Source organism: Octopus sinensis, linkage group LG7 (assembly GCF_006345805.1).
Source record: "Octopus sinensis linkage group LG7, ASM634580v1, whole genome shotgun sequence".
NCBI lineage: Eukaryota > Metazoa > Mollusca > Cephalopoda > Octopoda > Octopodidae > Octopus > Octopus sinensis.
Genome location: NC_043003.1, coordinates 14,539,140 through 14,549,139, shown reverse-complemented (window position 1 = coordinate 14,549,139; position 10,000 = coordinate 14,539,140). Strand labels below are relative to the sequence as shown.

Genomic DNA, 10,000 nt, shown 5'->3' with positions numbered 1-10,000 from the left:
AAAGCTAGGATTAACTGAATAGACCCAGGATGTTGTTGCTGTTTATTTGATCAACCTTGGAAAATGGAAGAAGAAAAACAAAAAGAGACTCCCTCGGGTGGTTTGGAATGAAAGGCTAAAAGGGACAAAATTAAATATTGTAAATCATTCAATTCAGTAGTCAAGTATTATAGATACATATATATATATATATATATATATTATATATATATATATATCTATATATATATATATATATTATTTTTCATTCTCTTTGAAATTGCTCTTAACTGTGGTTTGGACTTTTTGACTGTTATTTCTAGTATGTTAGGCAACCTGTTTAGGCTAACCTCTTTGTGTATAAATTTTTATACATATACATACATGCATACATACATACTTACATACATATATATATATATATATAATCAGCATCATTAACTTCACCATTGTTGTTATCGTCATCGTTGTTGTTGTTCTCATGATTGTTGTCATCATAGTCATCATCATCATCATTTTCATCATCATCATCACCATCATCATCACCTCATCGTCGTCATTTTCCTCATCATCATCATCCTTACCATCATCATCATCATCACCATCATTTTCATCGTTAACATCATCATCATCTTCATCATCAACATCATCATTATCATCATCGTCGTCATCATCATCATTGTTTAACATCCTTTTTTTCCATGCTAGCATGGATCGAATGGTTCGGCAAGAAGAGATGAGAGAGAGGGCTTGACTAGGTTCTGTATCTGCTCTGCAATTGTTTCTAAGGCTGGATGCCCTTCCAACAACCAACCACTTAACAGAGTGTGCTTAGGCATAAGACCAAGGCTTTTGAAGATAGGTGGGTGGGGGACAAGTGAATTAAACCAATCATTTGACTTGTAGCTTATTTTATTGGGCCCAGAGTGATGAAAGACAAAGTTGATCCCGAGAGGATTTGAACCCAGAGAATCAGAACAAATACTGCAAAACATTTTATCCAATACTCTATAATTCAAACATTTCATTTTGTGCCACGTACAAAGCACCCATGCTGGTGCCACATAAAAGGCACCCTGTGCTGGTGCCATGTAAAGAGCACCCATACTGATGCCACATAAGAAGCATGTTGTGTTAATGTCATAAAAAAGAACCCGCTATGCTGGTGCCATATAAAATGAACCTATGTTGGTGCAACAAAATGCACCTGTGCTGGTGCCTCATAAGAAGTGCCTTTTGCCAGTGCCATATAAAGCACCCGTGCTGGTGCCATGAGAAAGGCACCTGTGCTGGTGTCACATAAGAACTGCCTTGTGCCAGTGCCAAAAAAAGTACCCATGCTGGTGCCATGTGAAAGACACTCGTGCTGGGGCCATGTTAAAACATTGCTTGTGCTGGTGTCACAAAAATGAGCACTCAGCACATTACGTAAAGTGGTTGGCATTAGGAAGGGCATCCAGCTATAGAAACCATGCCACAACAGACAACTGGAGCCAGCCCTTGTCAAATGATCCAACCCATGCCAGCATGGAAAAACGGACATTCAATGATGATGATGATGATGATGACAATAATGATTGTATACCTCCAAGATGCTACAATGAATTCCTGCATTTGTAAGATAAGAATTTTCAAGGTCTTACTAAACGAAGTGATATATCAGACATGCTAAAGATGATGTATTGACTAAAAATTGGTCTTTTTTGTTTTGGTAACATATGCGAGAACATGATTGCAGACATGCATGAACGAGGGTGTTCCTGCATGTGTGTGACTAAAAGTATGGGGTGTATATGGGTACATGAACGAGGGTGGTATGTGTTGCATGTGTTCGCTACTCTGTATGGTATTGCGTGCTAGTGTGTGTGCCTTGTTTTCATGTTAGTGCATGTATGTATGTATAAATATGCGTATGTGTATATGTGCATGTGTGAAGATGTATCTGTCTTTGCCTGCAAGTGTTAAGTACTGGAATCAATGTGATTGACTAAAAGTCTTGAAGGCATAGCACCGTCTTGGCCACTGTCCAATGTCTGAAACTGGTAAAACACGAAAAGGACAACGACGTAAGAAATCTATAGAATTTTGAAGAAAATGGTCTGAGAAATTGATTGAAAAGATCAGAGGAACTCTTAAAGAAAAACCTCATCACCATCATCGACATATTCCTCTTTCCTCCTCTTCGTGCTCTTCCCCCTCTTCTTGCTCTTCATCCTCTTCTTGCTCTTCCTCCACTTCTTGCTCTTCCTCCTCTTCTTGCTCTTTCCCCTCTTCTTGCTCTTCATTCTCTTCTTGCTCCTCATCTTCTTCTTGCTCTTCATCATCTTCTTGCTCTTCATTCTCTTCTTTCTCTTCTACCTCTTCTTGCTCTTCATCCTCTTCTTGCTCTTCATCTTCTTCTTGCTCTTCCTCCACTTCTCGCTCTTCATCCTCTTCTTGCTCTTCATTCTCTTCTTGCTCTTCCTCCCCTTCTTGCTCTTCATCCCCTTCTTGCTCCTCATCCTCTTCTTGCTCCTCATCATCTTCTTGCTCTTCATTCTCTTCTTGCTCTTCATCCTCTTCTTGCTCTTCATTCTCTTCTTGCTCCTCATCATCTTCTTGCTCTTCATTCTCTTCTTGCTCTTCATCCTCTTCTTGCTCTTCATTCTCTTCTTGCTCTTCATCCTCTTCTTATTCTTCCTCCTCTTTCCTCCTCTTTATTCTTCCTCTTCCTTCCCCTCCTTCTCTTCCTCCTCCTTTTCTTTTTCTGCCTCCTCCTCCACCTCTTCTTTCTCCTCTTCCTCCTTCTACCCTTCCTCCTCTTCTTTCCCCATTTTCTCCTCTTCCCCCACTAACTTTTCTTAATCTTCTTCTCCTTCTTCTTTTTCCTCCCCCTCCCCTCTTCCTCATCATCATGAACATCATCATCATCACTATAATGTTTAATTTCCCATGCTAGCACAGGTCAAACAGACTTCGTTGAGGCAGATTGTTTTTTACAGCCAGATGCTCTTCCTGTAGCCAACGCTCACCTGCTTCCAAGTCAGGTGATATTTCCTTATGTTTGAACATATGGACATATTTGCAGGCAAGATTGGAAACGGGGGGGGGCCCTGCTTGCATGTTAGTGACACCCATTTACAACTACCACTTCATGCCCAGATAAGAACTCACACACACTTACACACACACCCACGCTTAACTTTCCTGTATTGCCTTTATGTGCTCATTGCCTAAGATATGTACACTCACACACACACACACACACACACAAAGGACATGCACACACACAAACACACATGCATGCACGCACACATACACACACACACATGTGCACACAAACATATGCACATGATAGACTCTTCCATTGAAGACAATGAATGAGCATTCAGTGTTTGCCGAACAACTTGCACAAATGATTTGTTTATAGGCATAGGAGTGGCTGTGTGGTAAGTAGCTTGCTTACGAACCACATGGTTCTGGGTTCAGTCTACTATAGCCTCAGGCTGACCAAAGCCTTGTGAATGGATTTGGTAGACGGAAACTGAAAGGAGCCCGTTGTATATATATGTATGTATGTGTGTGTGTGTGTGTGTATGTGTTTGTGTGTCTGTGTTTGTCCCCCACCATCACTTGACAACCGATGCTTGTGTGTTTACATCCCTGTAACTTAGCAGTTCACCAAAAGAGTGCGATAGAATAAGTACTAGGCTTACAAAGAATAAGTCCTGGGGTCGCTTTGCATGACTAAAGGTGGTGCTCCAGTATGGCCACAGTCAAAAACTGAAACAAGTAAAAGAGTAAAAGAGTATATATATATATATATATATATTTCGCAACACTTTTTTTCGTTCGGCGTTAACAGCCCTTCTTATCTTGTTTTTCCTTGTCCTGTCTTTTACTGATTATAATTTGTACTGTCGTTACTGTCCTGTTTTTGTTACCATTTTTTACCCCTCTGCGAAAAGATCTCAGAATTTTAATTGATTTGCTTTTCGCAGGAAGGAAAGTTTCTTGTCGAAGATATGTCTCACTTTTATCCTTCGAAACGTAGAGTAGATGAAACCATAGCGACTGAAGAAGGGGTTTTTTCTTTGTGTTAATTGTCCTGTACTCTATTTTTTGTTGTTTAAAAAAATCTGTCCAGTTCCTTTGGTTTGTGTCAATGTGTTCGTTTCTCATTGTGTTCAACGTCCTTTTGGTGTCCTGTACTCATATATGCGTGTATATGTACATGTAGAGGTAGGTACGTACATATATGTTTATCTATATGCATATGTTTTATTTTATTTATTAATATATATATATATATATATATATAAAACTATGAAAGAGAGAACAAATTTCAAAGGTCAGTGTTCATATTCACTCAATATATTTCAAAGTGTCGGAATATTCCACAGCATACATCGGTGCATTCATATACACAAGATATAATAGAATAATTTATAAATATATGAATATATAAAGATACATAAATGTACTTCCGAGGTTGAATGTCCGTATTAAAACCAATGAGGACATTAAAATATGTGGATGGTGAATGTATAATGGTAATCCAAATAGAAGAGAAATCTGGTATAGAATGATTTAAAATGGAATCTTGAGCAGGTACAAAGTCCGACAGCTGTTTCGAGAAGATACAGGTTAGTATGGGCGAGTTAATTCCACCCCTTACAATCATCTATATTTCTCTCATCAGAGTTTATAGAAGAGTTATTTAAATCTAAAGAATTTAATAAAAGAGTTATTTAAATCTTAAAGTTTTAAGCAACATGAGAAATTTAAGAATTTTTAAAAATCGAATGCTCTTTCGGAACATACTGTCCAGACGGATGACATAATAAGAGCTAAAATTACATTTTTAAATAAATTATGAAGCTATAGATAATAGTGTTTTAAGATGAATCCAAATACATAAAGGGCAACAAGGTTAAAATTATAGAAACTAATTATTTTTGGGAAAAAATTTAAAAGTTGATAAATATTTGTGTCTACAAAGAATAATGACATCCAAGATATTGTTGAGTAAAATTGTTTTGTCAGTACGAGTATATAGATTGCTTCTTTTGTGCATAATTTATAGTTTCTGATATATGGATGTGTGTGTGTGTGTGTGTGTGTGTGTGTATATATATATATATATATATATATCTATACAATATGTTACATTACTCGGTAGTCAAGATAAAACTCTGAGTTTCAGATGCCGAAGTGGAAATCCACAACACCATCTCTTCGGTTATCTGGCTATTTGAAAACGTTATGAAAAAATACCGTTAAATAAAGGGAAATTACTCTGTTATAACTCTGCTTGCCTGCGTACTTATACATGCTCGCATTTTTCGTCATAAAAATTATATAAGTACGATGTATAAGTACGCAGGCAAGCAGAGTTATAACAGAGTAATTTCCCTTTATTTAACGGTATTTTTTCATAACGTTTTCAAATAGCCAGATAACCGAAGAGATGGTGTTGTGGATTCCACTTCGGCATCTGAAACTCAGAGTTTTATCTTGACTACCGAGTAATGCAACATATTGTATAGATAAATTTCCTCTATTACATAATATTGAGGTCTCTTTCTTTCTTTTGTTATCTTACCGTTTTATCATATATATATATATATATATATATATATATATATATATATATATATATATATATGTGGAGGTGCAATGGCCCAGTGGTTAGGGCAGTGGACTCGCGGTCGTAGGATCGCGGTTTCGATTCCCAGACCAGGCGTTGTGAGTGTTTATTGTGCGAAAGCACCTAAAGCTCCACGAGGCTCCGGCAGGGGATGGTGGCGATCCCTGCTGTACTCTTTCACCACAACTTTCTCTCACTCTTTCTTCTGTTGGCCTGCTCACTTAGCCAGCGGGGTGGCGTCATTTGAAGGCTAAAACAATGCGAAGCACATTGTGATCAGCGACGTGTAGCAACATCTGATAGCCTGGTCGATCACGGTAATCACGGTGATATATATATATATACACACATATGTATATATATGTATATTTAATGTACGATAAAAATTTTTCGAAAAAAAAATTTTATCAATGGCCAGCATGTTAAAAAATACCTTTAAAGGTTAAAATTATAAACAACTTATTAACTTGTTTATATATAATATATATATATATATATATATATAGCACCTTGAGAGAAGAGTTGAGCATAAGAGACATCAGGTGTAGTGTGCAAGAGAGACAACTGCACTGGTATGGTCATGCAATGCATATGGTTGAGAACAGCTGTGTAAAGAAGTGCCGATCTCTTACTGTGAAGGGCACCTGTGGTAAAGGTAGACACAGGGAGACATGGGATGAGGTGGTGAAGCATGATCTTTGAATTTTGGATCTCACAGCGGCAATGACTAGTGATCAAGACCTTTGGCGATATGCTGTGCTTGAGAAGACCCGTCAAGCCAAGAGAAATCGTAGTTGTGACTGATGCTGGTGTTGTGTAGCTGGCACACATGATGGTGGTACGTAAAGAGTACCTTTTGAGCACTGGGCCTCACAGAGGCAAAGTGGCAGATGCTGGTGGCACAGAGGCAATAACTGAGACCTCTGGCATTATGCTGTGCTTGAGAAGAAGACCCATCAAGCCAAGTAAAATTGCAGTCGTGGCAGACACTGGTGTCCTGCAAATGGCACCCATGCTGGTGCCATGTAAAAGTACCCATTACTATAGCTCAAGGCTATGACAGAATACAATTGACCAAGGTACCATGCAGTGGGACTGAACCCAGAACCATGGAGTCGAAAAGCAAGCTTCTTATTTCTTTAGTGCCCGCAAGGGTCTATACACACAGGGGACAAACAAGGCCAGACAAATGGATTAAGTCGATTATATCGACCCCAGTGCATAACTGGTACTTATTTAATCGACCCTGAAAGGATGAAAGGCAAAGTCGACCTAAGCAGAATTTGAACTCAGAATGTAGGAGCAGACGAAATATCTATTTTTTACTACCCACAAGGGGCTAAACACAGAGAGGACAAACAAGGACAGACAAACGGATTAAGTCAATTATATCACCCCCAGTGCATAACTGGTATTTATTTAATCGACCCCGAAAGGATGAAAGGCAAAGTCGACCTCGGCGGAATTTGAACTCAGAACATAGCAGCAGATGAAATACCGCTAAGTATTTTGCCCGGAGTGCTAATGTTTCAGCCAGCTCACCACGTGGAAAGCAGGTTTCTTACCACACAGCCACACCTGCACCTATTATGCTTTAAAAATGCAGCCATGCCTGCACCTGTTATGCTTTAAGAAACCTTAACTATGGAACAAGAATCAAAGCTTAAAACATTATTGAAATTTTTAACATAACAAAGCAATGTTGTCAAGATCTACAAAGCAGAAATGAATGTATCAAAAGAGAAAAAAGAAAAATTTATAAAACATGTAATTTTCATGGGTCCCTGCTAGTGGAGACTAATGGAATAATTATAGAAATTCAGAGATAAGACTGAAATTAATTGAAGTGTAAATTATCTAAATTGATAAAGCAGATCATAGTAACAGCTAAAGCAGATGATAGAAGTTGATGAAGTTGATTGGAGAGGCTGTTTGATCAGATATTGGAAACTAATAGAATAATCAGAGAAATTTGCAGAGACGAGTGAGTTAAATTGAAGAACAGATGTTGGAAACTGCCAAAGCAGTTCAAAGAAAGAGACAGGCAGAGAGAAAGGAGGGAGGAAGGGGGGAGAGAAAAGGAGAGACGAGCGGACAGTGATACAGAAAGGGGAGAAGATGGAGAAGGTTGTGTAAACTTATAAGAAAATTTCGATAAATGAAATTCAGTGCTACTACTGCAGCTACTACTACTACTACTACTACTACTACTACTACTACCACCACCACCACCACCACCACCACTACTACTACTACTACTACTACTACTACTACTACTACTACAGGCACTCTGTCAGTTATGACGACAAGGATTCCAGTTCATTTGTTCAACGGAACAGCCTGCTCATGAAATTAATGTGCAAGTAGCAGGGTACTCCACAGATACTCATCGTACCCTTAATGTAGTTCTCAGGGAGATTCATGCTGCTGTGCAAGTGGCTGAGTACTCCACAGACACATATACCCTTAATGTAGTTCTCAGGGAGATTCATGCTGCTGTGCAAGTGGCTGAGTACTCCAGAGACCAGCATAACCTTAAAGTAGTTCTGAGAGCGATTCAGCGTGACACAGAATGTGACAAGGCTGGCCCCTTTCAATAACAGGTACCACTCGTTTTTGCCAGTTGACTCAACTGGAGCAATGTGAAATAAAGTGTCTTGTTGAAGGACATCATTCCTTGCCAGGAATTGAACTCATGACCTTATGATTGTGTGCTGAATACACTAACCAATACCCTAACCACCAAGCCACATGCCTTCAAATGAATTAAGTGTGTATATATGGTTAAGAAGAAGCAATTTACGAAAGTTTACATGAAAGACAGGAAAGAATAGACACTGCTTGTATGCCGAACCTCTGAGTTACGGGGACGTAAACACACCAGCATCGGTTGTCAAGCGATATTGGGGAAGACAAACATAGATATATATATATACATATAAACGACGGGCTTCTTCCAGTTCTCGCCTACCAAATCCACTCACAAGGCTTTGGTCGGCCCGAGGCTATAGTAAAAGACACGTGCCCAAGGTGCCACGCAGTGGGACTGAACCCAGAACCATGTGGTTGGTAAGCAAGCTACTTACCATACAGCCACTCCTGTGCCTATTTTTATTTATTTTCACATCAGAACACAGTGATTTTGGTTTCAGTTCTCAGGCAGCGAGTCCATGTTTGAGACTTTACCAATATTTCTGCTGTCACTGAAACCACGATAAATGTTATTGGATCATACTTGCCTGCTAGTGATGGCTAGGTATACTAATTTTAATATTATACCTTGTCGACTGTAATGCTGCTCATGGGTTTCCAATGAGACAGTCAGAGGCCCACTGTTTTTGCAATGACAGGAATAATAACGGTTTCAAATTTTGGGACAAGGCCAGCAATTTCAGGGGAGGTGGGTAAGTCAATTACAATAATCTCAGTATTCATCTGGTACTAAGTTTATTGACCCTGAAAGGATAAAAGACAAAGTCAACCTTGGCAGAATTTGAACCCAGAACCTAAAGGTGGACAAAATGCTGCTCGCTGCTTTGAATGATAGGAATAAATATGATTTCAAATTTTGGCACAAGGCCAGCAATTTCAGGATAGGGGTTAAGTTGATTACTTCGACCCCAGTATTCAACTGGTACTTGATTTATTGACCCTGAAAGGACAAAAGGCAAAGTCGACCTCAGGGAAATTTGAACTCAGAATCCAAAGGCAGATGAAATGTTGTTGAGCATTTCGCCTGGTGTGGTAACCATTCTGCCAGCTCGCTGGCTTGAATGCCATGAAAAATAATGGAATATCAGGAGAGTTAGGGTATTATTGTTGATGTTTACATCTGTTGATATCTATCTATCCATCTATCTGTTTATCTATCTATCTATCTATCTATCTATCTATCTATCTATCTATCTATCTATCTATCTATCAATCTGTCTGTCAGTTCATCTATCTTTCTGTCAGTCCTTCTGTCTGTCTATCTATCTATCTATCTATCTATATATATATCTATCTATCTATCTATTTATCTGTTTGTCCGTCCATCCGTCCATCAATCCATCCATCCATCCATCTATCTATCTATCTATCTATCTATCTATCTATCTATCTATCTATCTATCTATCTATCTATTTGTCTATCTAGCTACATATCTGTCCATTGGATGGGGGGCATTTTGCACGTATATCTATATCTATCTATCTATCTATCTATCTATCTATCTATCTATCTATCTATCTATCTATCTATCTATCTATCTATCTATCTATCTGCCTGTCTGTCTGTCTGTCTGTCTATCTATCCATTTTCTGTGTTTAGCCCTGTGTGGCCACAATAAAAAGTTATCTATCCATTTTTTTTTACCACAATCTCTTTTGATCGAAATTCTACTCTGCCCT

At 38.7% G+C, this 10,000-nt stretch overlaps 1 pseudogene; it reads right to left on the bottom strand.

Moving 5' to 3' along the window:
• LOC115213967 overlaps positions 1-2,771 on the bottom strand; it is a 4,441-nt pseudogene extending 1,670 nt beyond the window's left edge.
• Positions 2,772-10,000: the final 7,229 nt, after the last annotated feature.